General features: G+C 49.1%; 7 non-coding genes across 7 annotated transcripts; all 7 read right to left on the bottom strand.

Annotated features, from left to right (window-relative positions):
• Nucleotides 1–633: 633 nt before the first annotated feature.
• LOC148442217 (5S ribosomal RNA) lies at nucleotides 634–752 on the bottom strand. The gene has a single exon (XR_015875894.1). It is a non-coding gene; the product is annotated as a 5S ribosomal RNA (ribosomal RNA).
• Nucleotides 753–2911: 2159 nt separating this feature from the next.
• LOC148442216 (5S ribosomal RNA) lies at nucleotides 2912–3030 on the bottom strand. Its single transcript, XR_015875893.1, has one exon. It is a non-coding gene; the product is annotated as a 5S ribosomal RNA (ribosomal RNA).
• A 2159-nt stretch (nucleotides 3031–5189) lies between these two features.
• LOC148442215 (5S ribosomal RNA) lies at nucleotides 5190–5308 on the bottom strand. Its single transcript, XR_015875892.1, has one exon. It is a non-coding gene; the product is annotated as a 5S ribosomal RNA (ribosomal RNA).
• Nucleotides 5309–7476: 2168 nt separating this feature from the next.
• Nucleotides 7477–7595, bottom strand: LOC148442214 (5S ribosomal RNA). The gene has a single exon (XR_015875890.1). It is a non-coding gene; the product is annotated as a 5S ribosomal RNA (ribosomal RNA).
• A 2179-nt stretch (nucleotides 7596–9774) lies between these two features.
• Nucleotides 9775–9893, bottom strand: LOC148442213 (5S ribosomal RNA). The gene has a single exon (XR_015875889.1). It is a non-coding gene; the product is annotated as a 5S ribosomal RNA (ribosomal RNA).
• Nucleotides 9894–12052: 2159 nt separating this feature from the next.
• On the bottom strand, nucleotides 12053–12171 carry LOC148442212 (5S ribosomal RNA). The gene has a single exon (XR_015875888.1). It is a non-coding gene; the product is annotated as a 5S ribosomal RNA (ribosomal RNA).
• A 2168-nt stretch (nucleotides 12172–14339) lies between these two features.
• On the bottom strand, nucleotides 14340–14458 carry LOC148442211 (5S ribosomal RNA). Its single transcript, XR_015875887.1, has one exon. It is a non-coding gene; the product is annotated as a 5S ribosomal RNA (ribosomal RNA).
• Nucleotides 14459–16386: the final 1928 nt, after the last annotated feature.

Genomic DNA, 16386 nt, shown 5'->3' with positions numbered 1-16386 from the left:
GAACATCTTGCGCTGCAGCCAGTTCCTATGTTTGCTGCGTGGCCATGTAGTAAAAAAAAGTGCAGACATGCAGGATTCACTATGACATTGCAGCCAAACAACAGATGCATTTTGGTTATGGCTCCAGACTTATGGCACTGACCTGATACTGGATAATATGGTGTCCAGCAATGTAGACCATCACTTTGAGGTCAGACACTTGGAAAGGGTGTGAGGAGGCCGTATAACGTGTGCGGTGGGTGACCCTTATAGTGCACAGTCCGTTGCAGCATCTGCTGAGAAATGACTGCGCCGGAAACCCTAGGTGGGACGTAAGGCGCTGCTAAGTGCGGCCTAGTTGTGTGTGCCCTGTCAGCCATGTTGGGAATGGGGTTGCTGCTGCTGAGAGAGTGCTAGATGCTTTGGGTTGTATGCATGAAAAAAGAAGTAGGTGACATAATGGTGAAGTTTGAGTGTAGTTTTGGAAAGAGCTGGATGTGCAGCAGTCATAAATAAGTGAATAAAGGCATGAATGAGTGAGTGAGTGAGTGAGTGAGTGAGTAAAAGAAAGAGAGAAGTGTGCATTTGAAAAAGTGAAGAAGATTGAGAAGCTGTGAAGAGCGACCCCTGCTGGTTGCAGAGTAAAAAAGCAAAAGCCTACAGCACCTGGTATTCCCAGGCGGTCTCCCATCCAAGTACTAACCAGGCCTGACCCTGCTTAGCTTCCGAGATCAGACGAGATCGGGCGTGTTCAGGGTGGTGTGGCCGTAGGCAGAGACCAGACTCTCACTTGCTCCTTTTCTACTTGTCACCAGCAGCAGCCAGGATCCACCTCTCCAGCCCAGCTGCTCCTTGCTATTCACTACCTTCCACACGTTGCTTGCTGTCTGCATCACAGCACTGGGCTCTCTCCCTCCAACCCTCTCGTCTAGCCACATCTTCCTGCTGCTGCTGCTGCCTCTTTAAGCCATTTTTACTCCCTCATTTTTTCCTCCTTATTGCCCACACAAACATACTCTCACAACCGGCCTTACTTTGGCTTACTTCTCTCATTCATTTTACTAATCAGCAGCATCTCAAACACGTTCTTCTATCTTCACAGATGTCTGGCCCCTAGCGCCCTACAGCGGCAAGGCAATCACACCTGGATGACTAAGCGGGCAGCTTTCCCTTCAGCCTGCTTTCTCACAGGCCCTTAGTAGGTAAGCGCTGGCTTTCTTGCTTGCTTTCGTGACTTGGGCAATGGCTGGCATCGGCGACGTCTATCACAGAATGGGAAGGGCTAGAGAAAGCCTTCATCGGGACAGCGCTCGTCTGCTCGGTGACATGGAATGGTGGCTCTCTTACTGTGGCCGGCTGAAAGCTTGGGCTGCGTTGAAGGCTTTCTTTCTTTTTCAGAGTCCAGGCCATGGGTGGAGGGATGATGGAAGCCAGGAACAAATTGTAGACTCAGACAGGTGTCTGGAATTAGCATTGGTGTTACACAACCATTCCTGTGCACTTCAGGTGCTGCTACTGCTGTGGTAACATTGGAGAAGTGGGCCCCCACAAAGGGCCTAGAGAAGATGGCCTCCTACTGGCCCCAGCTCCAACAGAGAAGAAGAAAAAAAGCAAAACATAGCTCCGAGTGTTCCAAGTCATCTGCCTTCCAGAGAGTGACCAGGCCCAAGCCTGCTCAGTTTGAGTGCTCAGACAAGATCAGGTACCTTCTGATTGGTGTGTCTCCAGGTGCCCGCACCAATCTAGCGTATCCTCTTCCGTTGGGTTCTGGCATCTTTCTTCCGCCAACAGCTGGTCTGTGGACTCACCAGGGACCATCAACCTGGGATGTTGTCATCATGTGGGAAATCGCAATCTTGACAGTCAAAAGGTCAATACCATCATGTCAATATGGCTAAAATGTCCACACCCCACATGTCAACACCTGCAAAATGCTGGCGCAGTCTAAATGACAACACATGAACTGTCGACACAGCTAAAATGCTGCCGTATGAAATAACGACACCGTCAAAATGTCCACAATAGAAATCTTAGGGTTAAGGTCTGGAATTGGGTGTCAACATTATGCACCTGTCAACATTTTGGCTGTCCACAATTTGAACATGTCGGCCTTTTGTTAGTGTCAACATTGTGGTTGTCAACATTCTGAGCATGAGGACATTTTGTCTGTCAATATGTTGTTCTTGTCGACATTACGGTGTCTATATAATGACTGTCAACATTGTTACTGTCGACAAAACATACCGAACTCGCATCAACCTTTAGCCAACCAGCTGATGCCGTTAAGGTCACCGCAGGTGAACATCTTGCGCTGCAGCCAGTTCCTATGTTTGCTGCGTGGCCATGTAGTAAAAAAAAGTGCAGACATGCAGGATTCACTATGACATTGCAGCCAAACAACAGATGCATTTTGGTTATGGCTCCAGACTTATGGCACTGACCTGATACTGGATAATATGGTGTCCAGCAATGTAGACCATCACTTTGAGGTCAGACACTTGGAAAGGGTGTGAGGAGGCCGTATAACGTGTGCGGTGGGTGACCCTTATAGTGCACAGTCCGTTGCAGCATCTGCTGAGAAATGACTGCGCCGGAAACCCTAGGTGGGACGTAAGGCGCTGCTAAGTGCGGCCTAGTTGTGTGTGCCCTGTCAGCCATGTTGGGAATGGGGTTGCTGCTGCTGAGAGAGTGCTAGATGCTTTGGGTTGTATGCATGAAAAAAGAAGTAGGTGACATAATGGTGAAGTTTGAGTGTAGTTTTGGAAAGAGCTGGATGTGCAGCAGTCATAAATAAGTGAATAAAGGCATGAATGAGTGAGTGAGTGAGTGAGTGAGTGAGTAAAAGAAAGAGAGAAGTGTGCATTTGAAAAAGTGAAGAAGATTGAGAAGCTGTGAAGAGCGACCCCTGCTGGTTGCAGAGTAAAAAAGCAAAAGCCTACAGCACCTGGTATTCCCAGGCGGTCTCCCATCCAAGTACTAACCAGGCCTGACCCTGCTTAGCTTCCGAGATCAGACGAGATCGGGCGTGTTCAGGGTGGTGTGGCCGTAGGCAGAGACCAGGCTCTCACTTGCTCCTTTTCTACTTGTCACCAGCAGCAGCCAGGATCCACCTCTCCAGCCCAGCTGCTCCTTGCTATTTACTACCTTCCACACGTTGCTTGCTGTCTGCATCACAGCACTGGGCTCTCTCCCTCCAACCCTCTCGTCTAGCCACATCTTGCTACTGCTGCTGCTGCCTCTTTAAGCCATTTTTACTCCCTCATTTTTTCCTCCTTATTGCCCACACAAACATACTCTCACAACCGGCCTTACTTTGGCTTACTTCTCTCATTCATTTTACTAATCAGCAGCATCTCAAACACGTTCTTCTATCTTCACAGATGTCTGGCCCCTAGCGCCCTACAGCGGCAAGGCAATCACACCTGGATGACTAAGCGGGCAGCTTTCCCTTCAGCCTGCTTTCTCACAGGCCCTTAGTAGGTAAGCGCTGGCTTTCTTGCTTGCTTTCGTGACTTGGGCAATGGCTGGCATCGGCGACGTCTATCACAGAATGGGAAGGGCTAGAGAAAGCCTTCATCGGGACAGCGCTCGTCTGCTCGGTGACATGGAATGGTGGCTCTCTTACTGTGGCCGGCTGAAAGCTTGGGCTGCGTTGAAGGCTTTCTTTCTTTTTCAGAGTCCAGGCCATGGGTGGAGGGATGATGGAAGCCAGGAACAAATTGTAGACTCAGACAGGTGTCTGGAATTAGCATTGGTGTTACACAACCATTCCTGTGCACTTCAGGTGCTGCTACTGCTGTGGTAACATTGGAGAAGTGGGCCCCCACAAAGGGCCTAGAGAAGATGGCCTCCTACTGGCCCCAGCTCCAACAGAGAAGAAGAAAAAAAGCAAAACATAGCTCCGAGTGTTCCAAGTCATCTGCCTTCCAGAGAGTGACCAGGCCCAAGCCTGCTCAGTTTGAGTGCTCAGACAAGATCAGGTACCTTCTGATTGGTGTGTCTCCAGGTGCCCGCACCAATCTAGCGTATCCTCTTCCGTTGGGTTCTGGCATCTTTCTTCCGCCAACAGCTGGTCTGTGGACTCACCAGGGACCATCAACCTGGGATGTTGTCATCATGTGGGAAATCGCAATCTTGACAGTCAAAAGGTCAATACCATCATGTCAATATGGCTAAAATGTCCACACCCCACATGTCAACACCTGCAAAATGCTGGCGCAGTCTAAATGACAACACATGAACTGTCGACACAGCTAAAATGCTGCCGTATGAAATAACGACACCGTCAAAATGTCCACAATAGAAATCTTAGGGTTAAGGTCTGGAATTGGGTGTCAACATTATGCACCTGTCAACATTTTGGCTGTCCACAATTTGAACATGTCGGCCTTTTGTTAGTGTCAACATTGTGGTTGTCAACATTCTGAGCATGAGGACATTTTGTCTGTCAATATGTTGTTCTTGTCGACATTACGGTGTCTATATAATGACTGTCAACATTGTTACTGTCGACAAAACATACCGAACTCGCATCAACCTTTAGCCAACCAGCTGATGCCGTTAAGGTCACCGCAGGTGAACATCTTGCGCTGCAGCCAGTTCCTATGTTTGCTGCGTGGCCATGTAGTAAAAAAAAGTGCAGACATGCAGGATTCACTATGACATTGCAGCCAAACAACAGATGCATTTTGGTTATGGCTCCAGACTTATGGCACTGACCTGATACTGGATAATATGGTGTCCAGCAATGTAGACCATCACTTTGAGGTCAGACACTTGGAAAGGGTGTGAGGAGGCCGTATAACGTGTGCGGTGGGTGACCCTTATAGTGCACAGTCCGTTGCAGCATCTGCTGAGAAATGACTGCGCCGGAAACCCTAGGTGGGACGTAAGGCGCTGCTAAGTGCGGCCTAGTTGTGTGTGCCCTGTCAGCCATGTTGGGAATGGGGTTGCTGCTGCTGAGAGAGTGCTAGATGCTTTGGGTTGTATGCATGAAAAAAGAAGTAGGTGACATAATGGTGAAGTTTGAGTGTAGTTTTGGAAAGAGCTGGATGTGCAGCAGTCATAAATAAGTGAATAAAGGCATGAATGAGTGAGTGAGTGAGTGAGTGAGTGAGTAAAAGAAAGAGAGAAGTGTGCATTTGAAAAAGTGAAGAAGATTGAGAAGCTGTGAAGAGCGACCCCTGCTGGTTGCAGAGTAAAAAAGCAAAAGCCTACAGCACCTGGTATTCCCAGGCGGTCTCCCATCCAAGTACTAACCAGGCCTGACCCTGCTTAGCTTCCGAGATCAGACGAGATCGGGCGTGTTCAGGGTGGTGTGGCCGTAGGCAGAGACCAGGCTCTCACTTGCTCCTTTTCTACTTGTCACCAGCAGCAGCCAGGATCCACCTCTCCAGCCCAGCTGCTCCTTGCTATTTACTACCTTCCACACGTTGCTTGCTGTCTGCATCACAGCACTGGGCTCTCTCCCTCCAACCCTCTCGTCTAGCCACATCTTGCTACTGCTGCTGCTGCCTCTTTAAGCCTTTTTTACTCCCTCTTTTTTTCCTCCTTATTGCCCAACACAAACATACTCTCACAACCTGCCTTACTTTGGCTTACTTCTCTCATTCATTTTACTAATCAGCAGCATCTCAAACACGTTCTTCTATCTTCACAGATGTCTGGCCCCTAGCGCCCTACAGCGGCAAGGCAATCACACCTGGATGACTAAGCGGGCAGCTTTCCCTTCAGCCTGCTTTCTCACAGGCCCTTAGTAGGTAAGCGCTGGCTTTCTTGCTTGCTTTCGTGACTTGGGCAATGGCTGGCATCGGCGACGTCTATCACAGAATGGGAAGGGCTAGAGAAAGCCTTCTTCGGGACAGCGCTCGTCTGCTCGGTGACATGGAATGGTGGCTCTCTTACTGTGGCCGGCTGAAAGCTTGGGCTGCGTTGAAGGCTTTCTTTCTTTTTCAGAGTCCAGGCCATGGGTGGAGGGATGATGGAAGCCAGGAACAAATTGTAGACTCAGACAGGTGTCTGGAATTAGCATTGGTGTTACACAACCATTCCTGTGCACTTCAGGTGCTGCTACTGCTGTGGTAACATTGGAGAAGTGGGCCCCCACAAAGGGCCTAGAGAAGATGGCCTCCTACTGGCCCCAGCTCCAACAGAGAAGAAGAAAAAAAGCAAAACATAGCTCCGAGTGTTCCAAGTCATCTGCCTTCCAGAGAGTGACCAGGCCCAAGCCTGCTCAGTTTGAGTGCTCAGACAAGATCAGGTACCTTCTGATTGGTGTGTCTCCAGGTGCCCGCACCAATCTAGCGTATCCTCTTCCGTTGGGTTCTGGCATCTTTCTTCCGCCAACAGCTGGTCTGTGGACTCACCAGGGACCATCAACCTGGGATGTTGTCATCATGTGGGAAATCGCAATCTTGACAGTCAAAAGGTCAATACCATCATGTCAATATGGCTAAAATGTCCACACCCCACATGTCAACACCTGCAAAATGCTGGCGCAGTCTAAATGACAACACATGAACTGTCGACACAGCTAAAATGCTGCCGTATGAAATAACGACACCGTCAAAATGTCCACAATAGAAATCTTAGGGTTAAGGTCTGGAATTGGGTGTCAACATTATGCACCTGTCAACATTTTGGCTGTCCACAATTTGAACATGTCGGCCTTTTGTTAGTGTCAACATTGTGGTTGTCAACATTCTGAGCATGAGGACATTTTGTCTGTCAATATGTTGTTCTTGTCGACATTACGGTGTCTATATAATGACTGTCAACATTGTTACTGTCGACAAAACATACCGAACTCGCATCAACCTTTAGCCAACCAGCTGATGCCGTTAAGGTCACCGCAGGTGAACATCTTGCGCTGCAGCCAGTTCCTATGTTTGCTGCGTGGCCGTGTAGTAAAAAAAAGTGCAGACATGCAGGATTCACTATGACATTGCAGCCAAACAACAGATGCATTTTGGTTATGGCTCCAGACTTATGGCACTGACCTGATACTGGATAATATGGTGTCCAGCAATGTAGACCATCACTTTGAGGTCAGACACTTGGAAAGGGTGTGAGGAGGCCGTATAACGTGTGCGGTGGGTGACCCTTATAGTGCACAGTCCGTTGCAGCATCTGCTGAGAAATGACTGCGCCGGAAACCCTAGGTGGGACGTAAGGCGCTGCTAAGTGCGGCCTAGTTGTGTGTGCCCTGTCAGCCATGTTGGGAATGGGGTTGCTGCTGCTGAGAGAGTGCTAGATGCTTTGGGTTGTATGCATGAAAAAAGAAGTAGGTGACATAATGGTGAAGTTTGAGTGTAGTTTTGGAAAGAGCTGGATGTGCAGCAGTCATAAATAAGTGAATAAAGGCATGAATGAGTGAGTGAGTGAGTGAGTGAGTGAGTGAGTGAGTAAAAGAAAGAGAGAAGTGTGCATTTGAAAAAGTGAAGAAGATTGAGAAGCTGTGAAGAGCGACCCCTGCTGGTTGCAGAGTAAAAAAGCAAAAGCCTACAGCACCTGGTATTCCCAGGCGGTCTCCCATCCAAGTACTAACCAGGCCTGACCCTGCTTAGCTTCCGAGATCAGACGAGATCGGGCGTGTTCAGGGTGGTGTGGCCGTAGGCAGAGACCAGACTCTCACTTGCTCCTTTTCTACTTGTCACCAGCAGCAGCCAGGATCCACCTCTCCAGCCCAGCTGCTCCTTGCTATTCACTACCTTCCACACGTTGCTTGCTGTCTGCATCACAGCACTGGGCTCTCTCCCTCCAACCCTCTCGTCTAGCCACATCTTCCTGCTGCTGCTGCTGCCTCTTTAAGCCTTTTTTACTCCCTCATTTTTTCCTCCTTATTGCCCACACAAACATACTCTCACAACCGGCCTTACTTTGGCTTACTTCTCTCATTCATTTTACTAATCAGCAGCATCTCAAACACGTTCTTCTATCTTCACAGATGTCTGGCCCCTAGCGCCCTACAGCGGCAAGGCAATCACACCTGGATGACTAAGCGGGCAGCTTTCCCTTCAGCCTGCTTTCTCACAGGCCCTTAGTAGGTAAGCGCTGGCTTTCTTGCTTGCTTTCGTGACTTGGGCAATGGCTGGCATCGGCGACGTCTATCACAGAATGGGAAGGGCTAGAGAAAGCCTTCATCGGGACAGCGCTCGTCTGCTCGGTGACATGGAATGGTGGCTCTCTTACTGTGGCCGGCTGAAAGCTTGGGCTGCGTTGAAGGCTTTCTTTCTTTTTCAGAGTCCAGGCCATGGGTGGAGGGATGATGGAAGCCAGGAACAAATTGTAGACTCAGACAGGTGTCTGGAATTAGCATTGGTGTTACACAACCATTCCTGTGCACTTCAGGTGCTGCTACTGCTGTGGTAACATTGGAGAAGTGGGCCCCCACAAAGGGCCTAGAGAAGATGGCCTCCTACTGGCCCCAGCTCCAACAGAGAAGAAGAAAAAAAGCAAAACATAGCTCCGAGTGTTCCAAGTCATCTGCCTTCCAGAGAGTGACCAGGCCCAAGCCTGCTCAGTTTGAGTGCTCAGACAAGATCAGGTACCTTCTGATTGGTGTGTCTCCAGGTGCCCGCACCAATCTAGCGTATCCTCTTCCGTTGGGTTCTGGCATCTTTCTTCCGCCAACAGCTGGTCTGTGGACTCACCAGGGACCATCAACCTGGGATGTTGTCATCATGTGGGAAATCGCAATCTTGACAGTCAAAAGGTCAATACCATCATGTCAATATGGCTAAAATGTCCACACCCCACATGTCAACACCTGCAAAATGCTGGCGCAGTCTAAATGACAACACATGAACTGTCGACACAGCTAAAATGCTGCCGTATGAAATAACGACACCGTCAAAATGTCCACAATAGAAATCTTAGGGTTAAGGTCTGGAATTGGGTGTCAACATTATGCACCTGTCAACATTTTGGCTGTCCACAATTTGAACATGTCGGCCTTTTGTTAGTGTCAACATTGTGGTTGTCAACATTCTGAGCATGAGGACATTTTGTCTGTCAATATGTTGTTCTTGTCGACATTACGGTGTCTATATAATGACTGTCAACATTGTTACTGTCGACAAAACATACCGAACTCGCATCAACCTTTAGCCAACCAGCTGATGCCGTTAAGGTCACCGCAGGTGAACATCTTGCGCTGCAGCCAGTTCCTATGTTTGCTGCGTGGCCGTGTAGTAAAAAAAAGTGCAGACATGCAGGATTCACTATGACATTGCAGCCAAACAACAGATGCATTTTGGTTATGGCTCCAGACTTATGGCACTGACCTGATACTGGATAATATGGTGTCCAGCAATGTAGACCATCACTTTGAGGTCAGACACTTGGAAAGGGTGTGAGGAGGCCGTATAACGTGTGCGGTGGGTGACCCTTATAGTGCACAGTCCGTTGCAGCATCTGCTGAGAAATGACTGCGCCGGAAACCCTAGGTGGGACGTAAGGCGCTGCTAAGTGCGGCCTAGTTGTGTGTGCCCTGTCAGCCATGTTGGGAATGGGGTTGCTGCTGCTGAGAGAGTGCTAGATGCTTTGGGTTGTATGCATGAAAAAAGAAGTAGGTGACATAATGGTGAAGTTTGAGTGTAGTTTTGGAAAGAGCTGGATGTGCAGCAGTCATAAATAAGTGAATAAAGGCATGAATGAGTGAGTGAGTGAGTGAGTGAGTGAGTGAGTGAGTGAGTGAGTGAGTAAAAGAAAGAGAGAAGTGTGCATTTGAAAAAGTGAAGAAGATTGAGAAGCTGTGAAGAGCGACCCCTGCTGGTTGCAGAGTAAAAAAGCAAAAGCCTACAGCACCTGGTATTCCCAGGCGGTCTCCCATCCAAGTACTAACCAGGCCTGACCCTGCTTAGCTTCCGAGATCAGACGAGATCGGGCGTGTTCAGGGTGGTGTGGCCGTAGGCAGAGACCAGACTCTCACTTGCTCCTTTTCTACTTGTCACCAGCAGCAGCCAGGATCCACCTCTCCAGCCCAGCTGCTCCTTGCTATTCACTACCTTCCACACGTTGCTTGCTGTCTGCATCACAGCACTGGGCTCTCTCCCTCCAACCCTCTCGTCTAGCCACATCTTCCTGCTGCTGCTGCTGCCTCTTTAAGCCTTTTTTACTCCCTCATTTTTTCCTCCTTATTGCCCACACAAACATACTCTCACAACCGGCCTTACTTTGGCTTACTTCTCTCATTCATTTTACTAATCAGCAGCATCTCAAACACGTTCTTCTATCTTCACAGATGTCTGGCCCCTAGCGCCCTACAGCGGCAAGGCAATCACACCTGGATGACTAAGCGGGCAGCTTTCCCTTCAGCCTGCTTTCTCACAGGCCCTTAGTAGGTAAGCGCTGGCTTTCTTGCTTGCTTTCGTGACTTGGGCAATGGCTGGCATCGGCGACGTCTATCACAGAATGGGAAGGGCTAGAGAAAGCCTTCATCGGGACAGCGCTCGTCTGCTCGGTGACATGGAATGGTGGCTCTCTTACTGTGGCCGGCTGAAAGCTTGGGCTGCGTTGAAGGCTTTCTTTCTTTTTCAGAGTCCAGGCCATGGGTGGAGGGATGATGGAAGCCAGGAACAAATTGTAGACTCAGACAGGTGTCTGGAATTAGCATTGGTGTTACACAACCATTCCTGTGCACTTCAGGTGCTGCTACTGCTGTGGTAACATTGGAGAAGTGGGCCCCCACAAAGGGCCTAGAGAAGATGGCCTCCTACTGGCCCCAGCTCCAACAGAGAAGAAGAAAAAAAGCAAAACATAGCTCCGAGTGTTCCAAGTCATCTGCCTTCCAGAGAGTGACCAGGCCCAAGCCTGCTCAGTTTGAGTGCTCAGACAAGATCAGGTACCTTCTGATTGGTGTGTCTCCAGGTGCCCGCACCAATCTAGCGTATCCTCTTCCGTTGGGTTCTGGCATCTTTCTTCCGCCAACAGCTGGTCTGTGGACTCACCAGGGACCATCAACCTGGGATGTTGTCATCATGTGGGAAATCGCAATCTTGACAGTCAAAAGGTCAATACCATCATGTCAATATGGCTAAAATGTCCACACCCCACATGTCAACACCTGCAAAATGCTGGCGCAGTCTAAATGACAACACATGAACTGTCGACACAGCTAAAATGCTGCCGTATGAAATAACGACACCGTCAAAATGTCCACAATAGAAATCTTAGGGTTAAGGTCTGGAATTGGGTGTCAACATTATGCACCTGTCAACATTTTGGCTGTCCACAATTTGAACATGTCGGCCTTTTGTTAGTGTCAACATTGTGGTTGTCAACATTCTGAGCATGAGGACATTTTGTCTGTCAATATGTTGTTCTTGTCGACATTACGGTGTCTATATAATGACTGTCAACATTGTTACTGTCGACAAAACATACCGAACTCGCATCAACCTTTAGCCAACCAGCTGATGCCGTTAAGGTCACCGCAGGTGAACATCTTGCGCTGCAGCCAGTTCCTATGTTTGCTGCGTGGCCATGTAGTAAAAAAAAGTGCAGACATGCAGGATTCACTATGACATTGCAGCCAAACAACAGATGCATTTTGGTTATGGCTCCAGACTTATGGCACTGACCTGATACTGGATAATATGGTGTCCAGCAATGTAGACCATCACTTTGAGGTCAGACACTTGGAAAGGGTGTGAGGAGGCCGTATAACGTGTGCGGTGGGTGACCCTTATAGTGCACAGTCCGTTGCAGCATCTGCTGAGAAATGACTGCGCCGGAAACCCTAGGTGGGACGTAAGGCGCTGCTAAGTGCGGCCTAGTTGTGTGTGCCCTGTCAGCCATGTTGGGAATGGGGTTGCTGCTGCTGAGAGAGTGCTAGATGCTTTGGGTTGTATGCATGAAAAAAGAAGTAGGTGACATAATGGTGAAGTTTGAGTGTAGTTTTGGAAAGAGCTGGATGTGCAGCAGTCATAAATAAGTGAATAAAGGCATGAATGAGTGAGTGAGTGAGTGAGTGAGTGAGTAAAAGAAAGAGAGAAGTGTGCATTTGAAAAAGTGAAGAAGATTGAGAAGCTGTGAAGAGCGACCCCTGCTGGTTGCAGAGTAAAAAAGCAAAAGCCTACAGCACCTGGTATTCCCAGGCGGTCTCCCATCCAAGTACTAACCAGGCCTGACCCTGCTTAGCTTCCGAGATCAGACGAGATCGGGCGTGTTCAGGGTGGTGTGGCCGTAGGCAGAGACCAGGCTCTCACTTGCTCCTTTTCTACTTGTCACCAGCAGCAGCCAGGATCCACCTCTCCAGCCCAGCTGCTCCTTGCTATTTACTACCTTCCACACGTTGCTTGCTGTCTGCATCACAGCACTGGGCTCTCTCCCTCCAACCCTCTCGTCTAGCCACATCTTGCTACTGCTGCTGCTGCCTCTTTAAGCCTTTTTTAGTCCCTCTTTTTTTCCTCCTTATTGCCCAACACAAACATACTCTCACAACCTGCCTTACTTTGGCTTACTTCTCTCATTCATTTTACTAATCAGCAGCATCTCAAACACGTTCTTCTATCTTCACAGATGTCTGGCCCCTAGCGCCCTACAGCGGCAAGGCAATCACACCTGGATGACTAAGCGGGCAGCTTTCCCTTCAGCCTGCTTTCTCACAGGCCCTTAGTAGGTAAGCGCTGGCTTTCTTGCTTGCTTTCGTGACTTGGGCAATGGCTGGCATCGGCGACGTCTATCACAGAATGGGAAGGGCTAGAGAAAGCCTTCATCGGGACAGCGCTCGTCTGCTCGGTGACATGGAATGGTGGCTCTCTTACTGTGGCCGGCTGAAAGCTTGGGCTGCGTTGAAGGCTTTCTTTCTTTTTCAGAGTCCAGGCCATGGGTGGAGGGATGATGGAAGCCAGGAACAAATTGTAGACTCAGACAGGTGTCTGGAATTAGCATTGGTGTTACACAACCATTCCTGTGCACTTCAGGTGCTGCTACTGCTGTGGTAACATTGGAGAAGTGGGCCCCCACAAAGGGCCTAGAGAAGATGGCCTCCTACTGGCCCCAGCTCCAACAGAGAAGAAGAAAAAAAGCAAAACATAGCTCCGAGTGTTCCAAGTCATCTGCCTTCCAGAGAGTGACCAGGCCCAAGCCTGCTCAGTTTGAGTGCTCAGACAAGATCAGGTACCTTCTGATTGGTGTGTCTCCAGGTGCCCGCACCAATCTAGCGTATCCTCTTCCGTTGGGTTCTGGCATCTTTCTTCCGCCAACAGCTGGTCTGTGGACTCACCAGGGACCATCAACCTGGGATGTTGTCATCATGTGGGAAATCGCAATCTTGACAGTCAAAAGGTCAATACCATCATGTCAATATGGCTAAAATGTCCACACCCCACATGTCAACACCTGCAAAATGCTGGCGCAGTCTAAATGACAACACATGAACTGTCGACACAGCTAAAATGCTGCCGTATGAAATAACGACACCGTCAAAATGTCCACAATAGAAATCTTAGGGTTAAGGTCTGGAATTGGGTGTCAACATTATGCACCTGTCAACATTTTGGCTGTCCACAATTTGAACATGTCGGCCTTTTGTTAGTGTCAACATTGTGGTTGTCAACATTCTGAGCATGAGGACATTTTGTCTGTCAATATGTTGTTCTTGTCGACATTACGGTGTCTATATAATGACTGTCAACATTGTTACTGTCGACAAAACATACCGAACTCGCATCAACCTTTAGCCAACCAGCTGATGCCGTTAAGGTCACCGCAGGTGAACATCTTGCGCTGCAGCCAGTTCCTATGTTTGCTGCATGGCCGTGTAGTAAAAAAAAGTGCAGACATGCAGGATTCACTATGACATTGCAGCCAAACAACAGATGCATTTTGGTTATGGCTCCAGACTTATGGCACTGACCTGATACTGGATAATATGGTGTCCAGCAATGTAGACCATCACTTTGAGGTCAGACACTTGGAAAGGGTGTGAGGAGGCCGTATAACGTGTGCGGTGGGTGACCCTTATAGTGCACAGTCCGTTGCAGCATCTGCTGAGAAATGACTGCGCCGGAAACCCTAGGTGGGACGTAAGGCGCTGCTAAGTGCGGCCTAGTTGTGTGTGCCCTGTCAGCCATGTTGGGAATGGGGTTGCTGCTGCTGAGAGAGTGCTAGATGCTTTGGGTTGTATGCATGAAAAAAGAAGTAGGTGACATAATGGTGAAGTTTGAGTGTAGTTTTGGAAAGAGCTGGATGTGCAGCAGTCATAAATAAGTGAATAAAGGCATGAATGAGTGAGTGAGTGAGTGAGTGAGTGAGTGAGTGAGTAAAAGAAAGAGAGAAGTGTGCATTTGAAAAAGTGAAGAAGATTGAGAAGCTGTGAAGAGCGACCCCTGCTGGTTGCAGAGTAAAAAAGCAAAAGCCTACAGCACCTGGTATTCCCAGGCGGTCTCCCATCCAAGTACTAACCAGGCCTGACCCTGCTTAGCTTCCGAGATCAGACGAGATCGGGCGTGTTCAGGGTGGTGTGGCCGTAGGCAGAGACCAGACTCTCACTTGCTCCTTTTCTACTTGTCACCAGCAGCAGCCAGGATCCACCTCTCCAGCCCAGCTGCTCCTTGCTATTCACTACCTTCCACACGTTGCTTGCTGTCTGCATCACAGCACTGGGCTCTCTCCCTCCAACCCTCTCGTCTAGCCACATCTTCCTGCTGCTGCTGCTGCCTCTTTAAGCCTTTTTTACTCCCTCATTTTTTCCTCCTTATTGCCCACACAAACATACTCTCACAACCGGCCTTACTTTGGCTTACTTCTCTCATTCATTTTACTAATCAGCAGCATCTCAAACACGTTCTTCTATCTTCACAGATGTCTGGCCCCTAGCGCCCTACAGCGGCAAGGCAATCACACCTGGATGACTAAGCGGGCAGCTTTCCCTTCAGCCTGCTTTCTCACAGGCCCTTAGTAGGTAAGCGCTGGCTTTCTTGCTTGCTTTCGTGACTTGGGCAATGGCTGGCATCGGCGACGTCTATCACAGAATGGGAAGGGCTAGAGAAAGCCTTCATCGGGACAGCGCTCGTCTGCTCGGTGACATGGAATGGTGGCTCTCTTACTGTGGCCGGCTGAAAGCTTGGGCTGCGTTGAAGGCTTTCTTTCTTTTTCAGAGTCCAGGCCATGGGTGGAGGGATGATGGAAGCCAGGAACAAATTGTAGACTCAGACAGGTGTCTGGAATTAGCATTGGTGTTACACAACCATTCCTGTGCACTTCAGGTGCTGCTACTGCTGTGGTAACATTGGAGAAGTGGGCCCCCACAAAGGGCCTAGAGAAGATGGCCTCCTACTGGCCCCAGCTCCAACAGAGAAGAAGAAAAAAAGCAAAACATAGCTCCGAGTGTTCCAAGTCATCTGCCTTCCAGAGAGTGACCAGGCCCAAGCCTGCTCAGTTTGAGTGCTCAGACAAGATCAGGTACCTTCTGATTGGTGTGTCTCCAGGTGCCCGCACCAATCTAGCGTATCCTCTTCCGTTGGGTTCTGGCATCTTTCTTCCGCCAACAGCTGGTCTGTGGACTCACCAGGGACCATCAACCTGGGATGTTGTCATCATGTGGGAAATCGCAATCTTGACAGTCAAAAGGTCAATACCATCATGTCAATATGGCTAAAATGTCCACACCCCACATGTCAACACCTGCAAAATGCTGGCGCAGTCTAAATGACAACACATGAACTGTCGACACAGCTAAAATGCTGCCGTATGAAATAACGACACCGTCAAAATGTCCACAATAGAAATCTTAGGGTTAAGGTCTGGAATTGGGTGTCAACATTATGCACCTGTCAACATTTTGGCTGTCCACAATTTGAACATGTCGGCCTTTTGTTAGTGTCAACATTGTGGTTGTCAACATTCTGAGCATGAGGACATTTTGTCTGTCAATATGTTGTTCTTGTCGACATTACGGTGTCTATATAATGACTGTCAACATTGTTACTGTCGACAAAACATACCGAACTCGCATCAACCTTTAGCCAACCAGCTGATGCCGTTAAGGTCACCGCAGGTGAACATCTTGCGCTGCAGCCAGTTCCTATGTTTGCTGCGTGGCCATGTAGTAAAAAAAAGTGCAGACATGCAGGATTCACTATGACATTGCAGCCAAACAACAGATGCATTTTGGTTATGGCTCCAGACTTATGGCACTGACCTGATACTGGATAATATGGTGTCCAGCAATGTAGACCATCACTTTGAGGTCAGACACTTGGAAAGGGTGTGAGGAGGCCGTATAACGTGTGCGGTGGGTGACCCTTATAGTGCACAGTCCGTTGCAGCATCTGCTGAGAAATGACTGCGCCGGAAACCCTAGGTGGGACGTAAGGCGCTGCTAAGTGCGGCCTAGTTGTGTGTGCCCTGTCAGCCATGTTGGGAATGGGGTTGCTGCTGCTGAGAGAGTGCTAGATGCTT

The sequence above is a fragment of the Taudactylus pleione genome, unplaced genomic scaffold (genome assembly GCF_031769625.1).
Source record: "Taudactylus pleione unplaced genomic scaffold, aTauple2 ptg001597l, whole genome shotgun sequence".
NCBI lineage: Eukaryota > Metazoa > Chordata > Amphibia > Anura > Myobatrachidae > Taudactylus > Taudactylus pleione.
This window is presented reverse-complemented; position numbering and strand designations above follow the sequence as displayed.